Consider the following 23,544-nt stretch of genomic DNA (forward strand, 5'->3'; position numbering starts at 1 on the left):
ACCAGGTTTTATGCCAAGTTTTGTGCCATCATTTGCAACATGTTTTGCATCAAGTTTGGCACCTAATTTTGTTTCACCAACTTTTTCATCCTCTATTGCATCCACTTTTTGTGCCTACACTTGCGTCAACTTTTGCATCATCTCTTGCACCATTTTTAAATCATTTTTTGCATCCCCTTTGTGCCAAGTTTTGAATCGAAGTTTGTGTCTAGTTTTGCATCTAATTTTGTTGCATCCACTTTTACATCTTGTTTTGCATCCATATTTACATCCTCTTTTTCATCTGTTATTGTGTCCACTATTGCATCCAATTTTCTTGTGCCATAATTTGCACGTAGTTTGGCATCTCCCTTTGCACCCATTTTTTCTTCTAAATTTGCATCCACGATTGCATCCTCATATACATCTAGGTTTTCATTGAATTTTACATCTATTTTTGCATCCTTTTTTTATATCCACTTTTGCATCAAGATTTTCATCATGTTTTGTGTCTCATATTTTATCTACTTTTGCATCAAATTTTGCATCCTATTTTGCATCCATTGTTGCACCCATGTTTACGTCCACTTTTGCATCCCTTTTTGCATCTTATTTTGCATCTTCATTTTCTTCTTTTTTTGCATCCATCATTAAATCCACTTTTGTTGTGACACAATTTGTCCCACGTTTGCTTCCAATTTTGCATCCACCCTCGCATCATCTTTTGCATCAAATATTGCATCTATTTTTCATCCACTTTTGTGTTGGGTTTTGCGTCTCATTTTGTATATTTTTTTGCATCTACTTCCATTACATCCAATTTTGTTTCTCCTGTTGCACCCATGTTTGCATCCACTTTTACATCCCTTATTTCATCTTGTCTTGCATCTAAGTTTGCATCATTTTTTTTTTCTCTGTTATTACATCCACTTTCTCATCCACTTTTGTTGTGCCACAATTTGTGCCTATCGTTGCAACCCACATTTTATTCCACTTTTGCATCCACATTTGCATCCTCTTTTGTGTCCAAGTTTACATCAAATATTGTTTATGTTTTTTGCATCCCATTTTGCATCTACTTTTACATCCACTTATGATGCGTCCAATTTTGCATCTAATTTTGTGTCCACTATTGCACCCATGTTTGGTCTATGTTTACATCCCTTTTGCATCCAAGTTTGTGTCCTTTTTTGCGTTCGTTGTTATATCCACATTTATTTCACCACAATTCATGCTAAGTTTTATGCCTATTATTTCACCCATGTTTTCTTCCACTTTTCATGCATGTTTGCATCCTATTTTGTGTCCAAGTTTGCATCAACTATTGCATCTAATTTTTCATCCACTTTTGTGTCAATTTTTTTGTCTTGTTTTGCATCTACTTATGTTGTGTCCACTCTTCATCCAATTTTATGTATATTATTGCCCCCACACACACAGACATATATATATATCTATATATATATATATATATATATATATATATTTTTGTTTTTTTTTTTTTGTTTTTGTTTTTTTGTTTTGTTTTGTTTTGTTTTTTTTTTTGCATCCCTTTTCCAACACTCATCATATTTTTTGCATTGATGATATTTCTTATGACATTGTCAATTTTTTTGTCTTGTTTTGCATCTACTTATGTTGTGTCCACTCTTCATCCAATTTTATGTATATTATTGCCCCCCCCCCCCCCCCCCACACACACACACACACACACACACATATATATATATATATATATATATTTTTGTTTTTGTTTTTTGTTTTTTTGTTTTTGTTTTTGTTTTTTTGTTTTTGTTTTTGTTTTTTTTTTTTTGTTTTTTTTTTTTGTTTTTGTTTTGTTTTTTTGTTTTTTTTTGTTTTGTTTTTTTGTTTTGTTTTGTTTTGTTTTTTTTTGCATCCCTTTTCCAACACTCATCATATTTTTTGCATTGATGATATTTCTTATGACATTGACAATTATGAACAACTGGTGACAATGTCAATAATTATGACAATGATGATAATGAAGATGATGACGATGACATGAATTGTGATTATTATGATTGACAATGATGATAAAGACGATGGGGTTACAATGAGAATGATGATGATGATGCTAATGACCTTGGATAATATTTCCACATTTGTTTCACCACAATTCATGCTAAGTTTTATGTCTATCATTTCACCCATGTTTTCTTCCACTTTTCATGCATGTTTGCATCCTATTTTGTGTCCAAGTTTGCGTCAACTATTGCATCTAATTTTTCATCCACTTTTGTGTCAATTTTTTTGTCTTGTTTTGCATCTACTTATGTTGTGTCCACTCTTCATCCACTTTTATGTATATTATTGTCCCCTTTTTTATTTTTATTTTATTTTTATTTGTTTATTTATTTTATATATTATTATTATTATTATTATTTATTTATTTTTATTTTTATTTTTTTATTTTGCATCTCTTTTCCAACACTCATCATATTTTTTGCATTGATGATATTTCTTATGACATTGTCAATTTTTTTGTCTTGTTTTGCATCTACATATGTTGTGTCCACTCTTCATCCAATTTTATGTATATTATTGCCCCCATTTTTTTGTTTTTGTTTTTGTTTTTTTGTTTTGTTTTGTTTTGTTTTGTTTTGTTTTTTATCTTTTTTTTTCTCAGTTTTGCATCCCTTTTCCAACACTCATCACATTTTTTGCATTGATGATATTTCTTATGACATTGACAATTATGAACAACTGGTGACAATGTCAATAATTATGACAATGATGATAATGAAGATGATGATGATGACAAGTGATTATTATGATAATGACAATGATGATAAAGACGATGGGGTTACAATGACAATGATGATGATGATGCTAATGACCTTGGCTAATATTCCTAATTTTTAAATGTTGTCATGGTCATAATCGTAATCATTATCTTTGTTGTCATATTCCAAGTCATCATCATATGATCATCATGATCATTATTTTCATCTTGGCCATCATCAACAACAATAATGGCATGAATGATGATTATGATGTTCATGGCGAAGATGACAACAATGATGGTAGAAATTACATTAATTATGATGATGGGGATAATGAAAATTATAGTGACAATGATAATGGTAGTGATGATGATGATGATCGATCATCTCTCAAAAACAAAGTTGTTATTTGTCTTTCATATATCATGTGTTCTAACAACCATGTTCGAGCACTCATAACATTTTTTGGGTTGATGATATTTCTTACGACAGCTATAATTATGAACAAGTGACGAAAACGTCCATAATCATGATGATGATGACATGCATGGTGATTATGACGATAATTTAATGATGACAATAATGATGATGATGATGGTGGCGATGATGATGATAATGAAGATGATGACACTCCCTCTAAACTAGGGAGGTACTCGTAATGAGACAAAAAAAACTCTCAAGTTGAAATATTCATATAAGAAGGGATTTGGATTGATAAGCATCAACGATGATTTAAATTATCATATGGAAACATGGTCAAAATAGCAAGGCCTTGAATAACAAGTTCTATCTCTCCATTAGATCAGAGCACAATGTTGGGAGGCATAAATTTATACACCATTTCCTCTTTAGGCACTTACTCAACCAGGATGTTCACCAGGTATGTCCTCACATGATCATTTCCTAATCCATTGTCATAATATTTGACACCAGGAAATGTTGATCCTCATGACTATTCTTATCTTGGATTAATGCACCTGACCGGACACATCCACCATTCCCCATATTTCTTGAGCACCATGACCACCAGTGATGAATAAGGACTAATGCTGGGACGAATGACACCTACTTCCCAAAGTTCCTTGATTATTTTTTCTATTCCATTCTTTTGGGTGAACGGATATTTGTATGGGCACACATTTGGTGGTTGGGCCCTTGGAACCAAGGTGATGCTATGATCATGTTCCCCTCTTGAGGGTGGAAGCTCATGAGGCTTGTCAAAGACTGGCAGATGGTTATTTAAAATCTATTGCATCTCAGGATGAATCGGTAGAGAATTGGGTTCGATGGCCCGGATGGCATTAAATTGAGCTATAACTCCATGATGGCCCTTTTTTAGCAATTTTTCCATCCTATGTGAGCTGATGATAGAGGGAGCTCCCGCCTGGAGTCCACGGAGGGTATGTGTAGAGTTGTTTTGCTTAAAGCTCATATATAACTCCTATAAATCCATTGTGATTGCCCCAAGAGTGCGAAGCCATTCAACACCGAGGACAATGTCTCACCCTCCCATGTGTATGGAAAAAATGTGGGTCTTCAACTGATAATCCCCCATTTGAAGTTTGACATTTTCACAGTGGCCTTTACATTTCATTGTTCCTCCATCCGCAATTTGGACTTGGAAGTTAGAAATTGCTCGTACAAAACATTGCACTGCTTCCGCAACTTTTTGATGGATGAAATTATGTGTACTTCCACTATCAATCAAGACTACTATTGGGCGATGTTTAATAAAACCTCTAATTTTGAGAGTTTGAGGTGAAGAAATCCCTGCCAAAGCATGCAGCGAAATAACTGGTTCGTCAGGGACATTGTCCTTCTGGTTGTCCTCTTCTACATCCTCTGGTTCCTCAAGTGGTGGGGCTTCCTCCAATGAGTTGTAATCAGTGGCATCAATTTGAAAAAATTTGGGCTCCTTGCATTTATGACCTGGGGAGTATTTTTCATCAGAATAGTAACATAATCCCTGCTTTCTTCTTTTGGCCATTTCTGCAGGTGACACCTTTTGAACCTTAAGTGTTTGAGTCGTGCTGTGAGCCTGTGGGGGGCGACCCTTGGCGGTGAAATTTGGGCGAATGGACTGGGATGCTAATGCACGTTCCACATTACGAGCTACCTTGCAAGCCTCCGACCATGTGCGAGGGTGGTGTAGTCGGACGTGGGCTTGTATGGCCTCTTTAAGACCGCTGATAAAACATTCTGTGTAGAACACATCTAGGAGATCCCTTGTGCGGAAATCTAAGGCTTCAAAGGCTGTAACATATTCATCCACTGTGCCAGTCTGTCGGAGCTTAGTGAGACAACCCAAAAAAGCATATTCCTGGTCAAAGCACTCTGTAAGAGCTTTTTTGAAGGTGGCCCAAGTCAAAAAAGTTCCATTGCAACGTTGATGCCATTCCCACCATTGCCATCTTTCATTGTCCAAGTACATGCTCCCCACCATAAGCTGAGTCTCATTATCTAAGATGTTATTCAGATTGAAATACTGCTCCATTTGTGTTACCCATGCGGCTGGGTGAGAACCATCAAATTTATGCATATCCAGGTTGGGAGGTTGCGGACGGGATTGTTGGTGGGTGCCCCAGAGGTCAAGAGAGTGGCTAGACTCACCCTCACTGTGTCCATTGCCAATATACTCCTCGTCGCGGGCTTCCTCCTTGCCCTTAGAGAGTGCGTCAGTTAGTTTGTCAAGCTGAGCTTGGATGGCTTGCAAGGATTGTTCAAGTTTGTCAATCTTCTCATTGGCCATAGTTTGAGCTCTAGTTGCTACCATGCACCGATCCGATGTTCTTGAAATTTGGGACCGCCCTAATTTTTTTCACTAAAAATTGAATGGTACCACCTTGCTCAGCTCGTCGTCCTGATTCTTATGGGCTAGATCACCAATAAGCGCCCCGGGGGGTCTTAGACTTTTTTTTTTGAAAACTCCTAACGAAGTCTTACTCCTTGCTTAGGAATACTGTAGTAGCCGAATCCTCAAAATGTCAATGTTGCCAAAAGTCCTACGAAAATCACACCCCGGTATAGGAACCCCACACAACTACTTAGATTTGGTGGATTTGAGAGATCTAAATGGATGATCGGATAGCTCTGGTCGATGGATAGATTGCTGTTGCAGATCTAATGTATCTAATAGATCGGAAAGGTTGGTCTGCTAACTTGGAACTGTGGGACTGATGTCTGCTACTACTGCAAACCCCCTTGTGAGATCTGATCTGGCAGAGATTATGCATGATCCCAAGATAGAAAAGGGAACTATGGTCTCAAGGAGTGTTAGGTGCTACAGATCGCAATATACATAAGGGTCTGGCAGTAGTACTCGGCCCAATGTTTCAAGGCTCTAAGTAAGGAGGATCAACCGTACCCTTAGCCGTACAACCCAACTACCCTATCGTACAGGCGAGTAATGTCTCTGAGTGCTGTTCTCGGTCTACTGTAGCAGCAAGACGGTCGACGGTTTATCTATGGGGAGGTTTCAAAGGAGCTAGGGGGCTTCCTATATACCCAGAGGGTACTTGGAAGACAGTCCGTGCACGGTTCTGTCTAATGCACTAATACTCGAAGGGGTACCCATAGGGGTTACAAGGGAGTCCAACAAGCATGACCACCTCTTGTATTTCCTGCATGAATGCCTCACCAAATCCGTAGGTTTATGCGCTCAATGACAGATCCAATGGTTTAAAGACCGCGAAACACGTCTCTAGCTAGAAAATTTTTTGCTAAGAAATGGAGATCCCACCTGCCATGGAAAGTGCTCTGATACCACTTGTTATGCTCTTAAACTGCAAGACGATTACCAAAATACCAAATATGCGAATAAATATACCCAAAACATAGAATGGTGAGAAACAAGAGCAAGTATTTTATTATTCAGAAAGCAATGTTCACTTGCCTCTTCGAGGGGGAAACCTCCAATAGAGCAGAGCTCGATTACAAAATAAGACACAATGCTCCTTGCAGGGAGTCTCTATCCTTTATATATGACTCATACATGCAATACCATGGATCAATACCATGGTTCTTATTAATACCATCTATCTAATACCATGGCCCATTTGCAACTAACTATGGTCCCGTCATTAATTGCGGGTTAATCACTTACAATTATTAATATGGGCTTTATTGACTCTTTACTTAACTATAACTATGACTCGATCCTACTACATAAATAAGGGGGTTAGGGTGGGACCCTAACAACATTATTGATGGGTGCTTTGCATACCATTTTTCTTTTAGGAGTCTTTGTTTTCCTTTACTATTGAGGCCCCTCATGTTCCAAGAGACTATTTTCATAGAGAATTTACATAGAGAGGAAGTATAATGTGACTAAAAAAACATGTTTCAAGATTTAAGTGCTTGGACAATGCCACTTCATGACTCCTATATTTCCTTAACCTGGGACCAAATGGTGAACTTGATGGCCTTAAGGGAAATTGACCAATGAAAATATAAAAAAGAGGCGAATTTTGACTTTATAACATACAAGTTAATATACTAAAAACAATATCCATAACAATTTCATCAATCAATGAATCATTAAAAAAAAATATCTAAAACAATTTCATCAAGCAATTAATCATTACATTATAAAATACAATATATAAACCTTTTGAGAATTTTTTGCTAAACCATGCTCAAAACCAACATATTTAATATTAATACTTAACAATAATATAGATAATAACACATTTTCATAAATTCAATAACATGTTATCAAGCCTAAGAAATGTCACTAACAGAAAACTAAAAAACATGCAACTAATGGGAGTGACCAATCAAGGTCACCATAAGACAATTAATCTATAAAGACCAAGATTAATGGGGACAAATATCTACAAAGGACAAAGGAAAACCTATTTTAACTTTTTTGTTTTATTAGGTGCAAGTTGAACATCTCAAGATATAATTAAGAGCATAATTAATTTTATTGCTTTAATAAAAGCCAATCACATTCTATAACTTAGCAAGAAGAGATGTATAATAACCATCTGAGTGACACAACACATGACATTAAGTTTTTTTTTTTTTTTTTTTTATAATTTAAACTTCTATCATAAAATCACAAATTTAGCATGAATGGAATGTTTAAAATCCATTTTTATAAAAACAAAATAAAATTTTTTGTTATAAAAAAAAACGAAAAACTAAATATATTTTTTTAGAAAATAAAAAATACTAGAATTAAATATATATTAAAAATAAATAAAACATAAGTTTTTTTCTTTTAAAAATAATTTATAGAATTTTTTTAAATACTTCCCTCCATTCTAAGAAGAAAAAATAATAATAGAAATAAGGACGGACCAAAAATCTTCCTTTCCTTGGTAAACGTTTCTCACCATTCATTCCACTCACTTGAGTTATTTCATAAAATAGAGATAAGTGTTATTTCACACTCTTTTGGCAAAGCCTAATGAACTTCACCTGTGATGTATCTATTCCTTGATGGAGTCCTTGATATATTAATCAAGTTTTGATTCCTTGGATATTAATTAGAGTAAAGAAAACATGAGTACTCTTAATTCTAAGTTCAATGCCCTTGATGGTGGACACAAGGCAAGGGAGAGGTTTCTATCGTGGTCATAACTTCAAGTTCATTGTCTCTGATGGTGGATGAGGCAAGGGAGGGGGTTGCGGTCATGGTTTTGGTCATGGAGTTTTCTCTTTTACATTATATTTAGGGAGTTCATAGCAATTTGAATGGAATCATTGTCATCACTAGGTATAATGGATTAAGTGTGATAATGGATAAAATGAAGTAATTATTTTGTGAGAATTTGTTCTTGAACGAATATTAGGAACTATTTTATCATAGAAAAGTACATGCATTAAAAACAACTCAATATTTCATGTGACATTCATATTGTATGCAACTTATTTTGCATTAAAAACAATTTAGTTTTTCGTGTGACATTCTTTTTTTGTTAAAATTCTTCTATTTCTAATCTGAATTACAATTGTAATTTGAAATAAAGCTTCCAGTAACTCTTAATTTCCCAATCGTGCATGGAGATCATAAGAAACATTCACAATATAATATGAAGAATAAATGGGTACCTACTTCATATGCATTAAAAAATGCTTCTACTACTTAATGTGAATCACAAGTGTAATCTTAGTTGGATCTCCAATATATCTTAAACCACATTTTCATTTTATTTTTTTGTACTATTAAATGTTATTATGTTCTACCTCATTTTATGGTTAGCATTGTAATAAAATTATGCATTGTGCTATAGAATTAGTACTAACAAGTAATATTGATTTTTTTTTCCAAAACGCTATAGGTAATGACCATGAAGATGATGATACAGACTATGTTTAGATTACATCATATATCAAATATTATGACGATGAGGGTGGCGATGGAATTGGTGATTGTGGATGATATTATCAGGATGGTCAGGATGATGATCATGAGGATGATCTTGACTATGATTTTTCGTGGTGCTAGCTAGCCATGCATTATTTTTTATATTTAGTTGGGATGTCTTAATATGGTAATCATACATTTGAATTTTTGTTCATTCGAAAAATGATGATGATACTATCAGTACTATCTTGTTAGCGTATGAATATGTTGAAAATTGTTTACATTTTTTTATGAAGAATTATTGTGTATGATGAGATTCCTATTTTTATGGATGTTGTGAATCTACCTTAGAATAATGATATCTATGAAACATTTGTATTTGATAATAATACATTGACTTTTAGTTGATTTGATTAAATATGATGATGATATTATCATTTTTATCTTGTTATGTTATGTATATATTGAAAATTATCAACATTATTTTGATGGAGAATTATTATGTATGATGATATTACTATCTTTTAATGGATGTTGTGAATTTACCTTAGAATAATGGTGTTCACAAAAGATTTTGATCTCATAATCACACATTTGAATCTTAGTTGATTTGATTAAAGATGATGATGACATTATTAGTATTATCTTGTTACTTATATATGTGTTGAAAATTGTCAATGATTTTTGATGGAGAATCATTATGTATGACGCTATTACTATTTTTTGATGTAATGTTGTGAATTTATCTTGGAATAATGATATTGCAATAAGTGTTGATTTAGTAGTCATATATGTATATTGAAAATTGTCAATGATTTTTTGATGGAAAATTGTTATATATGAGGATACTGTTATCTTTTTTATGAATGTTGTCAATTATTAAATTTGTTTACAAATATTAAGTTATCAATTTGAATTATGATATCTTCTTAAATGTGTTATACATGAAAATACCTCCTCATCATCTTGGAGGAGAATACTATGTTGTTGGTTGAAATACCCCTTTATCCTAGACTATATAAGACTATAATAAAAGTTATGCACCATGAGGACCATGTTATCCTAGTCTATAACAAGTTATCCCGTTCATCTAACTTTTGTTACCAAAAATCTCACTCAATAATGAGGAAAAAAGCTTGAGTTAACTAGAATTTTACACTCTTGTTCACTTTCGGAAACTCATATGGTGGAATGTGATCTCTTTATCCTCATATTTATCTTTTTCCTAAAAAATAATAGCATACAAAAGTGGGAAAGAGCCATAAAGCATGGGGAAACTTTTTCCTAAGCACAAAAGCATCTAAAAAGTGGAAAAGACCATTTTTATATGAGGAAACATTATTCACTGAAAAAAATTTGCCCATATTGAACTAATGAGGAATTTAGGAAATATTCATAGCCTTCACTTTCCTATATATTGAAGGCTTGGCCATTGAGAAAATGATGGGAATTCTTGTATTGTCATGTTGCTAAGATCTATCTTGAGAGGGAGAGTTTTGGGGCTAGGAGTTGGGGGAGGTGTTGCTGCAACTGCATTTGATGGTTGTAACTTTACTCCAACTCGTTTATTAATATAGATCAGTTGTTCTTCCTTCCATATGCTGATATTCATGCTTTACTTATTCTATTTAACTAATGAATGTATGGGATTTTGGTTTATATTTATTTATTCAGTAATATTTATATGTTTATGATAGTTTCGATTATCAAGATATTATGTTGTGAAGGTTTCTTTGTTCTCTTTCTTATGTGTAGAACCAAGATTTGGATCTATCTAGGAGCGCTTCCCAGCTACACTAAAAACTCCAACATGACTTGCATGTGAGGAATCACAAGAATTCCTTCTCTTTTTCTTAATCTATACTCTACATCTTGATCTACTAAGAATGTCGAGCCTCAGAACAAGATTTCTCTTAATCGGTTTTCCTAGATTTCAGGGATAAACTAAGAGGGTTTTATGTTCATCTAACCATGCATTAAATCCTACAACAAAATGATATTTAGAAACTGTAATATATTTCACTATGTAATTGAAATTATTAAAATGAACCCATAAAGGGGGTCATAAATGGAAATAAAAGTATAAGTCTAAATAAGAAGCCAAAAGTGGATGTAACCATGGATGAAAAATTGGGAGTAGAATTGGATGTTAAATTTGCCATAAAAAAAAGATACAAACAATGAAACAAAAAGGGTTTTAAAGTAGAATTAAAAAAGGGTGCAACACTAGACACAAAGGAGGGAACAAAATAAGGCATACAAAAGGATACCAAATTGGGCACAATCAAGGATGCAAAAATGGACACCAAAATGAGGATGCAAATAATGGTGTAAAATTAGGATGTAAAATTGGGTGCAAAAAGGATGTAATAAAAGACAAAAAACAAGATGCAAAATGGGACTAAAAATGGGTGAAACCAAGGATGCCAAAAATGATGCATAACTAGATGAAAATTCAAACTAAAATCTAGGTGTAAAATGAGATGCAAATGTGGGCACAAAATGTGGCAGAAAAAATGATACAAATGTGGATGCCAAAAATGATGAAAAATTAGACACCAAAAAGGATGGAAAATTGGACATAAAAAATGGTGCAAAATTGGACACAAAAGTCGAAAAAATGGTGCAAAAATGGGCATAAAAATGGTTCAAATTTGGATGCAAAATGAGGTGCAACTAATGGTTCAAAAACAAATGCAAAAGTAGATGAAAAAAATCGCTCAAAATTGAATGTAACATTAGACACAAAATGGGATGCATAGGTGGACACAAGACATGATTCAACACAGGATGCAAATTTAGATACTCAGAAGGATGCAAAATTGGATGCAAGAAATGGTGTTAAACATGATGCTAAATTGGATGCAACAAATGATGCAAAATTAGATGCAAAATATGGTGCAAAATAGGACGCAAAAAAGAGAGACAAATAAAACACAAAATTGGATGCAAAAAATGGTGCAAAAATGGATGAAAAATTTGGCACTAAATTAGATTCAACATATGGTGCAAAATTGGATGCAAAAAATGGTGTAAAAAAAGGCAGAAAATTTGGTGCAAAAATAGATGTAAAAGTAAGTACAAAATTAGAAGCAAAAAATTGCATAAGACTAGATGAAAAAACTGACACAAACTGGATGCAAAAAAGGCACTAAATCATATTCCAAATATGGTGTAGAACTCGATGCAAATTACGACACAAAAATAGAAGCAAAGAATGGCACAAAACAAGAAGCGAAAAATGATGCAAAAAATGGCACAAAAATAGAAGCAAAACCTGTTTAAACCAAATGCAAATCTTGGTGAAAAAAACGATGCAAAATTTTGCATAAAAAAAGATACAAAATTTGGCACAAAAAAGGATGCTTTAAAAATTGTACAATAGAGCCAGATTTAGCACTAGACTGCTCATCCCAATTGAGAAAAAAATGCACTAAAATATGGTGCTAATTCTCGTTCAAATTACCTATTTTGTTGTAATGGGCTTGTATCTACTACTATGACTGAGACAACCCATGTTGAAACTTCATCCATGTTTGTAACATCGCCAAAGACACATTTGTATGGTGGCCCGTCTGTCCTACTTGGTTACCAATCATTTTCTGGTACATTTTCTGGCACAACATGTAGTCCATGGACTTCTCCCATGTCATCCTCTTCTAGTATCCTATCTGGAACTTATTTGATTAGCGCTACACAATATTCTCTTTCTCCTCCATCTACACTTACAATTGAGCAACAACATGGTCCTTATGTTAGTGGGTATGGACACCTACAATAGCCCAATCCACTTCATATTGGAAACCCTCCTCTTGGGGGGTAGTTTCCTCCATATTCCCCTCTGTCAGCAGGGGGGAAACCTGTTGGGGGAATATTTCCATCTCCTCATCTAATCTCACAAGTTAGTTATCAGCCTCATTCAAGTCCTTCACATTTAGGAATGGATGTCAATTTTTGGCAAACTACATTTCCCGTACAACCTAGTTCGGTTGTGGATCCATCTCTAATCTCTCAACCTATTCCATATGCATTTCAGATTCCTATCCATCGGTTTATATCCCAACCTTTTCAAGCTCAAGTTAATGTAAGCCAACCTTTACAGGCTGCATCTTTGACTCAACCTATTCTAGTATCTGGCGCCTCCCAAGCCCCATTTACCCAACCTCTTCAAGGTATCTTACAACCTTCATCGCTTGGTCATGTTATTCGTCAAATTCAAGTGGGTCAAAATGTATATGGTATGGCACATGCACAACCTAGCCAACCTTATATTGGGATGGTGAAAAATTCCACTAGACAACCATATCAATCGTATCAAGGTATGTCTCCAATGCCTTACTAGGGTCAGCAAATCCAAACCCAACAATTTCAACCTTGACAAGGCTATCCTAATAAGGTTATGTGCATCTTGGTTATCAAAATCCTCCCTATCCTGAAGCGCATATACCTATTGCTTAGGCCATCCCATCTTACCTAGGGTATCCTCCACCAGACTTCAATAGACAATTTACATTTGTAGCAACTCTTGAATTTCCAGATCTAACTTGGCTTACCACTAATACCATTTCCCATTCTCCTTAGTGGCCGATTATTCCCACCAAATTGCCTAGCGATATCCCTAAATTCAATGGAAATCCTGGAGAAGGCCCATATACACATGTTATGAATTATCATTTTTGGTGTTCTTTGAACTCTCTCAATGATGACTCTATCCATTTACATATTTTCCAATGCATACTTGCGAGTATGACAAGAAAATGGTATATTTAATTACCATGAGATTCATTCAGTAATATCAGTGCCGTAGCTACCACTTTCTTAACTCATTTCCAGTTACCCATTTGATATGAGACTGGAAATAAAATTTTAACCAATTTCAAACAATCTAATTCCAATAAAATTTATGATTACATTCACGAGTGGTGAAATCTCTGTCGTTTGGTTAAAACTTTTGTTCCTGATCAACTGTTATATGAATGGTTTATTAAGTCTATGTTACCATCCAAAACAGAAGACATCACTACAAGTAGAGTTGTGACTAAAGAACAGGTAATTGCTCGTGTCCAATATCTTGATCTTGTTTATACCCAATCCATCACACTCTATTATAAAATACCAAATGCTCCACAACCTTCCAATACTGTTCCTCAACCTCTTGGTAAAGAATCACATGTCGCTGATGGAGTGATAGGTTCTGCTAGCCAATATTTAGTGAGTAAACCATCTAGTTCAACTCTTACTATGGATGCCTAAAACCATCCTTCCACTACTCCTGCAACTTCTACTTCCGAGATAAATTTCATTCAATCCACCAAAGGAAAATATCAGCAACCAGGAAGTAAGAAGAAAGAAAAAGGTAAAAAGAAGAAATATAATCCTCCGCACGGTAAAAAAAATAATCGATCTTATGAATAAAAGCAGAAACCTCGTTATCCATTTTTAATTTGTAATGAGGAGGATTTCACTCATGACTCTCCACATCAGGCGGAAGTAAATCAATTCCTTAAGTCATTTGCTGCACCCACTATGTTGACAGATTCATTTCCAAATCAGGAGACTAATATGGTTTATTGGGATCCTACTTTCTCTAACTTGGTTATGATGATTTCCTCCACCAGGCTAAAAAATGACGTTATGGTGGCCACCAGGAATAAATACTACAGTAATGTGAATCCCTCGACTGGTCAGGCTACTCATCAAACTTCTAATTCTATCATGCATCCATCAGATCCTACTCCAAAGGTGTTTTTTACTGAATTGACAATTAAGCCTCCCAAAGGTGCTATCCATAAATACAAAATAAACCCTCATGCAAGAGATGCTCATAATTATAACATAGTTGAGGATTTGGCTCAAGCTCCTTCATCTATGTCAACTCCCGAGGTGTTGCAAAATTGTCTCGCCTAGAAGAAGGATTTTCTTTCCGTTATTGGATGTATTGATCCCTCAGATTCCAACCTTGTAGTTTTTAACCATGAGAATTATATGCTTTGACTTTCGGCTCAATTAGCCTTCATTATTCAAGTTGTCGCTCGAAGTAAGACCATCCATCACTCCAATGTGGATGAAGGAGCTTCAACCTATATCATGTCACTTTCTTGCTTGAAGGCCATTGATTCTCCTTAATTGAATCACTCACCAACTACTCTATAGGATTTTGATGGAAGCGACTTCAAGCCTTTTGGAATTATGAATTAGTTACAAGTAGAATTAGGTGGTAAGCTAGTGTTGGTATAAGTTGAAGTTATCGAAAAATCGTTAGGTTATAAACTTCTACTGGGTTGTACGTGGGTTTATGCTATGGCTGCTATTGTTTTGACATATTTCAGAATGATCACTTTCCCTCATAACAGAGGTATATTAGCCATTGATAAGCTCACTTTATTTGCCACCAATTCTCAAGTTATTGGAAGCATCCCTCTTGTGGGAGAAACTTGACATCCATATTAGCATGTCGGGGTGGGATTGCTTAAGGATTCTTGTTGGGAATCACGATTTTCGTTAGACCAAAACCCATAGGTGTTAATCAATGATCGCATCGCCAAAGAGAAGGATCCATGAAAGGTGGTTAGTCCATGTCGCGAAACACACAAGGAGCGTTAGTTTATCCAATATCCAACAATATCCCCCGCAACATGATTCGGGTGTGTACCAAACTCGTGACCTATGCTCTAATACCAATTTTTTGGAATCGTGATTGCTGTTAGACCAAAATTCACAGGTGTTAGTCAACAATTGTATCGCTAGAGAGAAGGATCCACTAGTGAAGCTGGGGGGTTAGAGGGGGGGGGGGGGGGGGGGGCAGCTCCCCCTATCGGGGGGTTTGAGGGGGGTGGTAGCCCCCCTCTATGGGGTTCAGGGCGCTGCCCCGGGAAATTTTTTTTGGGACCCTATATTAGGTGGGCAAACCTACCTATAGTTTTTGGATTTAAGAGATCTTTGGTTTGTGTCTTTTGAATCAGTGATCGGAGAATCCACAGTATGAACATTTTTACACCAACGTTTCAAATCCCAAGTGGGATCCATCATCAGGGTTGAAGAATGATGATAAAAGAAGAGCAATAAGGCAGAATAAATACTAATGAGGAAGAAATTTAAGGAAGAACACACTGTCGGCTAGACTTTTTAATTTAATATAATTTTATTTTTAATTCATATTAATTATTATAAATAATTAATATTTATAATAAATTAATATAATAATTCATACATTAATTAATAAAATAACTAATATATAAATTAATATAATAAAATCAATTATTATATAATATAATAAATAAATAATTATTATTATATAATAATAATTAAATATTATAATAATAATTAATTAATATAATAATTATTATATAATTTAATTAATATATTTTTAATTCATATTAGTAATTATAAATGATTAATATTTATAGTTAACTAATATAATAATTAACTAAATAATATATTTAAATCATACTAACTAATTAATATATTTAAATTATATTAGTAAATATAAATAATTAATATTTATAGTTAACTAATATAATAATTCAAATATTAATTAATATAATAACTAATATATAAATTAATATAATATTAATATAATAATAATCAATTATTATATAATTGATTATTATTATATTAATAGGGACAAGAATCAATACCATATACTAATATCTATATAAATTAAATTAATATATTTTTAATCATATTAATTATTATAAGTAATTAATATTTATAATAAATTAATATAATAATTCATATATTAATTAATAAAATAACTAATATATAAATTAATATAATACTAATACAATAATAATCAATTATTATATAATAAATAATTAATTATTATTGTATAATAAATAATTAATTATTATTGTAAAATAATAATTAAATATTAAAATAATAATTAATTAATTAATATAATAATTAATATATTAATTAATTATTATCCAGCTTGCTTATAGAAATCAGATTTCTGGCTAATGCAGGAATATGAACCTAGAAGTGTTCTAATCCTTCCACCTTGCAACTTAAACTTGACTTTTCCGCGACCAATGATTCTAACCTTCCTTTCATCCCCTAAGAAGACATCACCACCATCATATTTCTCATACTCACAGAACCACTCTCTATGGGGAGTGAAGTAAAAGGATGCACCTGAGTTAATCAACCATGCCTCATGATCTACATGTGTACTTGAAGAAGAAGCCAAGTACACATCCCAACCTTCATCTGAGCTAGTTTTTTCCTGTGCAGAAGGAGCATCATCAGATCCCTTTCCTTTCTCAAGGGATTTATATTAACAGTCCCTTTTGTAGTGCCCTTCCTTTCCTCATTTCCAGCACATCTTTACAGGTTTTCCTAGAGATTTAGATCTCCCTCTAGATTTAGATCTCCCACTCGAGGACTTACTTTTGTTTCTATTTTGGGACCGTCCTCGTACAGATAAGGCATCACCATTCTAGCTCTCCAAATTTTTTCATCTCATATCCTTCATCAGCAAGGATGAGACTATTTCATCAAACTACAAGACAGTTGCATTGCTACCTATTGCAACAACCAAACTATCCCATGAATCTGGTAGAGAAAACAAAAAACCAATGCACTTATTGTTATCTGAAATTTTAATATCAGCATATAATAATTGGCTTACCACAGTATTAAATGTGTTCATATGCTCTTTCATCGAGTCTCCATCTTTCATCCTCAGGTTATATAGCTTTTTCCGTAGGAACAGTTTATTCACCAGAGACTTAGATTGGTACAAATTCCCTAACTTGTCCCACAAAGCCTTCGTCGTAGCTTCCCCTAATACATTCAGCAATACTAAATTTGAGACACACAATCTTATTGTGCTTTTTGCCTTCCGATCCAACTTCTTCCAGTCTTCATCGGACATTGTCGTTGGTTTAGTACCCGGATCTACTGCGATCCATTGATCTTTATCCACCAATAGATCCTCCATCTTGAGTTTCCACAACTCAAAACTTTAACCATTAAATTTCTCGATCTCTATCTTTCCAATTCTCACATCTTCTTTCACCACAAGAATCAATCCCACAGATTTCCCACTGAACAAGGTCTACCACAGGCCCGAGCATAACCCCTCAACTGTAAAGGCATCCCCTTGAAGCCAAAAGAGCTCTGATACCAAATGTAGGTTCTAACCCCATACATAAATTACCTGCATATGAATTATAAAAACAGAAAATAAACAATGGCGAGAGAATAACACATAAAACAAATATACACAGAGATTTTCCCTTGGATCCAAAAACCGAGACTACCATATTGATTTTACATTATGTTCCTTTCAATGTTACAATACATATATATACATGCCGAAGCATCCATAAACACCAATCCATTTACCCTGGATTAGAACATAACCATAGTTCCTTTGACCAGATCCACAAATTACCATGGACCGAAAACCATCCCACCCAAAACAATGTGCGAAATGAAGGTGTAAAAACAGTGTTCGAAAAATATACCTGCAATATGGTTTGGGGAGCACTGGTATTGATACGAGGAGTTCATATTGGAACTTTGTACAAGCTTCAAGGTAGTACTATTATTGATGGGTGCAACAGTTTAGTGGTTCCTAAAAGTGGAGCAGAAAATCTAGTGGTATGTGGAGAAAAGACCATGCTATGGCATCAAAAGCTTGGACATATTGGAGAGAAATGCCTTCAAATACTTCATGGTAAAGGTACGGTAGAAGGTATGTCTAATAGCTCTCTGGATTTTGATTTCTGTGAAAATTTTGTATATGGGAAGTAGAATCGGGTGAGTTTCCCCTCTGGTGGTAAGAGGGAAAAACAAATATTAGAGTTTGTGCACAGTGATGTTTTTGGACCTGTGTCGGATCCATCATTGGGTAAGTCTGTGTACTATGTATCATTTATAGATGACTTCTCAAGGAATACATGGACATATTTCCTCAAGAAGAAATCTACAGTCTTTGAGAGGTTTAAGGAATTTAAGGCTCTGGTGGAAAACCGGACAAAGAAGAAGATAAAGGTGTTGAGGACAGATAATGGTGGAGAGATTTGCAATAAGGAATTTGAAGAGTTCTATAAGAAGCGTGGTATAGAATGGTAGAAGACTACTCCATACACACCTAAGAAAAATGGAGTTGTACAAATAATGAAAAATACGTTGATGGAAAGTGAATGAAGCATGCTCAGTGGTGCCAGGTTAGGACAAGAATTATGGGCAGAGGCGGTGGAGACTGCATGTTACCTGGTCAACAGATCACCTTCATCAGTGTTGGAAGATAAGACTCCCCAAGAGGTATGGACTAGTAAGAAACCTTCTCTTTCACATCTGAGGGTATTTGGATGTGATGCATATGTACATGTTCCAAAGGAGAAAAGAACAAAGTTGGATAATAAATATGAAAACTACATCTTTATTAGGTATAAGAATTTTTTAAAAGGTTATAAGATTTGGAACCCAGTAATAAGGAAGGTTGTGTACAATCGAGATGTGGTGTTTGGAGAGGTGAAAGATGTGATTAAACATGAAGTCCTACAAAAGGAACCTGAGAAGATAGAGTTTGAGCTAAAGGAGGAAGAATCAGACTCTACAACAAAAGAGGAATCAAAATATGAAGAGACACAAACTCCAATTGTGAGAAGATCAGTTCAAGAAAGAAGGTAGCCAGAAAGATATAGTCCATCTGCTTTTTGTTCAAATTCTTCTTTATCCTACTACTGATGATGATCCCAGAACTATGATAGAAGCAGTAGATTCAGAGGATGGAAAACTCTGGAAAGAGGCCATGGTTGATGAAATGGCATCTTTGTACAAAAATGAGGCTTGGGATTTGGTGGAGTTGCGGGCTGGAAGGAAACCCATAGGCAACAAATGGGTGTTCAAGAAGAAGATGAATGTAGAAGGAAAGGTGGAGAAATACAAAGCTCGGTTGGTAGCAAAAGGTTATTCCCAGGTGTCAAGAATTGATTTTGGTGATATTTTTTCTCCTCTTTCCAAGGTATCTTCTATTAGATTACTTTTATCTGTTGCTGTTGCTTTTGATTTTGAGGTAGAACAGATGGATGTGAAGACAACATTTCTTTGTGGGGATCTCGAAGAAGAGATCTACATGAAGCAACCTGAAGGCTTTGAGGTGAAGGGTAAGAAAGAAATGGTATGCAAGTTAAAAAAGTCTCTGTATGGGTTAAAATAGTCACCAAGGATGTGGCATCATAAATTTGATACATTTATATGGGGACTTGGCTTCACCAGAACCAAAGCAGATCAGTGTGTATATTTTAAATTAATTGGTGACCTTATTATTTATCTGGTCTTGTATGTGGATGATATGTTGCTGGTTGGAAATGAAAAATAAATTATCCACGATTTGAAGACCCAATTGTCCTCCAAATTCAACATGGAAGATCTTGGTGCTAGAAACTATATTTTGGGCATGGAAATTAAATGAGATCAGGGAAAGAGGAAGCTTTAGTTAAACCAGAGGAAGTATGTCGAGACAATACTGTAGATGTTTAATATGCGGGATAGTAAACCGATGAAGGTTCCTATTCCTGTAGGTGTAAAGTTATTTGTTGAACAATGTCCCAAGACACAAGAAGAGGAAGACGACATGTCATGTGTTCCATATGAAAGTGCAGTCAGTAGCTTGACATATGTGATGGTCTGTGCTAGACCACACATTGCACATGCAATGGGAGTATTAAGTAGGTTTATGTCAAAACTAGGGAAGGAGCATTGGACAATAATGAAGCAGGTTTTCAGGTATTTTCTTGGCACTAGTGATTATGGTTTGTGCTACTAAGGAAGACCAGGATTGGACAGATTTTTGGACATTCATGGCTTTGTTAATACAGACTGGGCTGGAGATCCAGACCATAGAAGATCTACAAGTGGGTATGTGTTTAACCTATTTGGAGGTGCAGTCAGTTGGATGAGTAAGAGAAAATTTGTAGTGGCATTGTCAACTACAAAGGCATAATACATGGCAGCCACTTGTGCAAGCAAGGAAGCAATTTGGTTGCAGATATTGTGTTTAAGTATGGGGTTAGTACAACGAGCTATAAGGATAGACTGTGACAACCAAAGTGCAATTTTCTTGGCAAAGAACCCTGCTTATCATTCAAAGACAAAGCACATTGATGTTCAATATCACTTTGTGAAGGATATGGTAGAAGGAAAAAAGGTGTTTCTGGTAAAGGTGGACACTTTGAAGAATACTACAGATGCATTGACAAAGTCTGTGAGCACTGAGAATTTCTCTTGGTGTAGAGAAACAATGGGCATTGCAGGGCTGGATCAATGACTAAGCTCTCCTATGGCCCCCTTTGGAAAGAAAACAACAAGTGGGAGAATGTTGGGTTGTGTTATATTATTTCCATGACTACCTCCAGTAGTCGTGGACCCTATATTAGGTGGGCGAACCTACCTATGGTTTTGTGCATGGATTTCGCACATGGTTTTGGGCGTGATGGTTTTTGGTCCATGGTATTTTGTAGATCTGGTCAAAGGAACTACAGTTATGTTCTAATCCAGGGTTAATGGATTGGGGTTCATGGATGCTTCAAAATGCATATATATGTATTGTAACATTGAAAGGAACATAATGAAAAATAAATTTGGTAGTCTCAGTTTTGGGATCCAGGGGAAAATCTCTGCGTATATTTATTTTATGCGTTATGCTTTCACCATTTTTTATTTTCTGTTTTTAGAATTCGTATGCAGGTAATTTCTGTACAAGGTTAAAACCTACAATTCTTCCCTCATGGGAACCTTTTCTCTTCCTTCTCCTTTTCCTCATTCCCTTTCTGAAAAATCTAGTCTAGTTGCCTATGTCAATATGATATATTCTTGTACTACCCTATCTAATCCTTGGATAATGGTAGATGGATCTAACATTAACACTTTTGGTGACCACATGCCTCTTAATCCCATTGATCTTGACTATGAAGACATCTGTTCGACCAGTGAAACACATTATACTCTCTCCTCTTCGATCAATTGGTTTGATCATTCTTTATATTATGACACCTCCTCTGATCCCTTATCTTGTACATTTTATACTAATGAGAGCATCGTGGAGATCATGATGCCAGATGTTGCACTGCAGAATGACCATCACCATCGTTCCTCCTTGTCATATTCCTCTGAGGATAATCTTAGTGAACTTCATTGGCCCAATGTCATTGAGATGTTTGCTAATTCCATATCTATCCATGATATCAATTCTGAGAAGAGTTTGTCGAATATTAAAGAGACTATCCCTCTCGATATTTCTATCAAACCTAGAATTATCAAGAATGTACATATTTGTGCATATTTATTTCCCGATGAGATCAAGAATTACAAATCCATTTTCTATAAATGTATAGAAGTTTTCGCCTAGTATTATGACGAGATGCCAGGTATTGATCCAAACATTGTTGTACATGAAATCAAGACATATCCTAATGTTAAGCCAGTTTGACAACACCTCCGTCTAGTCCATCCTAATAAGGCTACCACTATTAAAGTCGAAGTTGAAAAAATTCTATGTGCTAGTTTCATCTACCTAATACCTATAACTGATTGGGTATCCTACATTGTTCCTATCATGAAGAAACAAGGAACTATTCGTGTGTGTGTAAATTACTGACACATTAATCATGCTTGTCCTAAGGAAAATTATCGTACCCCGTTCATTGACCAGATTGTTGACGATTGTGTTGGCTGTGAAATATTTTCATTTATGGATGTCTTTTACGGCTACAATCAGATCAACATTCTCCCAGCAGACCATCATAAAAATGCATTTATTTTTCCATGGGGCACATTTTCATATCGAAAGCTCCCTTTCAAATTGAAAAATGTTGTGGATACGTTTCAGAGGGAAATGAATTATGCCTTCCATGACATTAAAAACATTGTAAAACCATATTTGGATGACCTATCTGCTCACTCAAAACATCGTGGTGATAGTCCGATGCATCTTAGGGCTATATTTTTGTATTGTCAACACTATAACATTAGGCTCAATATACACAAGTATGTTTTTTGTGTTAGCTCTGGTCTACTTCTCGGTTTCATTGTTTTAAAGCGTGAAATTTGTATTGACCCATTGAAAGTACAGGAAATTTTAGATCTACCTGCTCCTTCCTCTCTTCTTCAGCTTCAACGACTCCAAGGGAAGGCTAACTTTCTATGGAGATTCATTACCAAATATGCCAAATTGACCAAAGGATTTACTCGCTTTTTAAAGAAAGTGATTCCCTTCAATTGGGATGACACTTCCCAAAAGGTGTTTGATGCCTTGAAATATGTTTTGATTCGAGCATCCTTGTTGTATCCCCCAGATTACCAACACGATTACTTCCTGTAACTCACCACTGCAGCTACTACTATCGCTATGATATTGGTCCAAGAGGACCATGTAGGGATTGAACATCCTATTTATTATTTGAGTCGAAACTTAAATGATACCAAGATCAAATATACTCACATTGAAAAGTTATATTTGGCAGCTATCCAAGCTGTCCAAAGTTGTTGTCACTATAT

Source organism: Pinus tabuliformis, chromosome 5_2, assembly GCF_031772625.1.
Source record: "Pinus tabuliformis cultivar Carrire ecotype Pingquan chromosome 5_2, CPIR1, whole genome shotgun sequence".
Lineage (NCBI taxonomy): Eukaryota > Viridiplantae > Streptophyta > Pinopsida > Pinales > Pinaceae > Pinus > Pinus tabuliformis.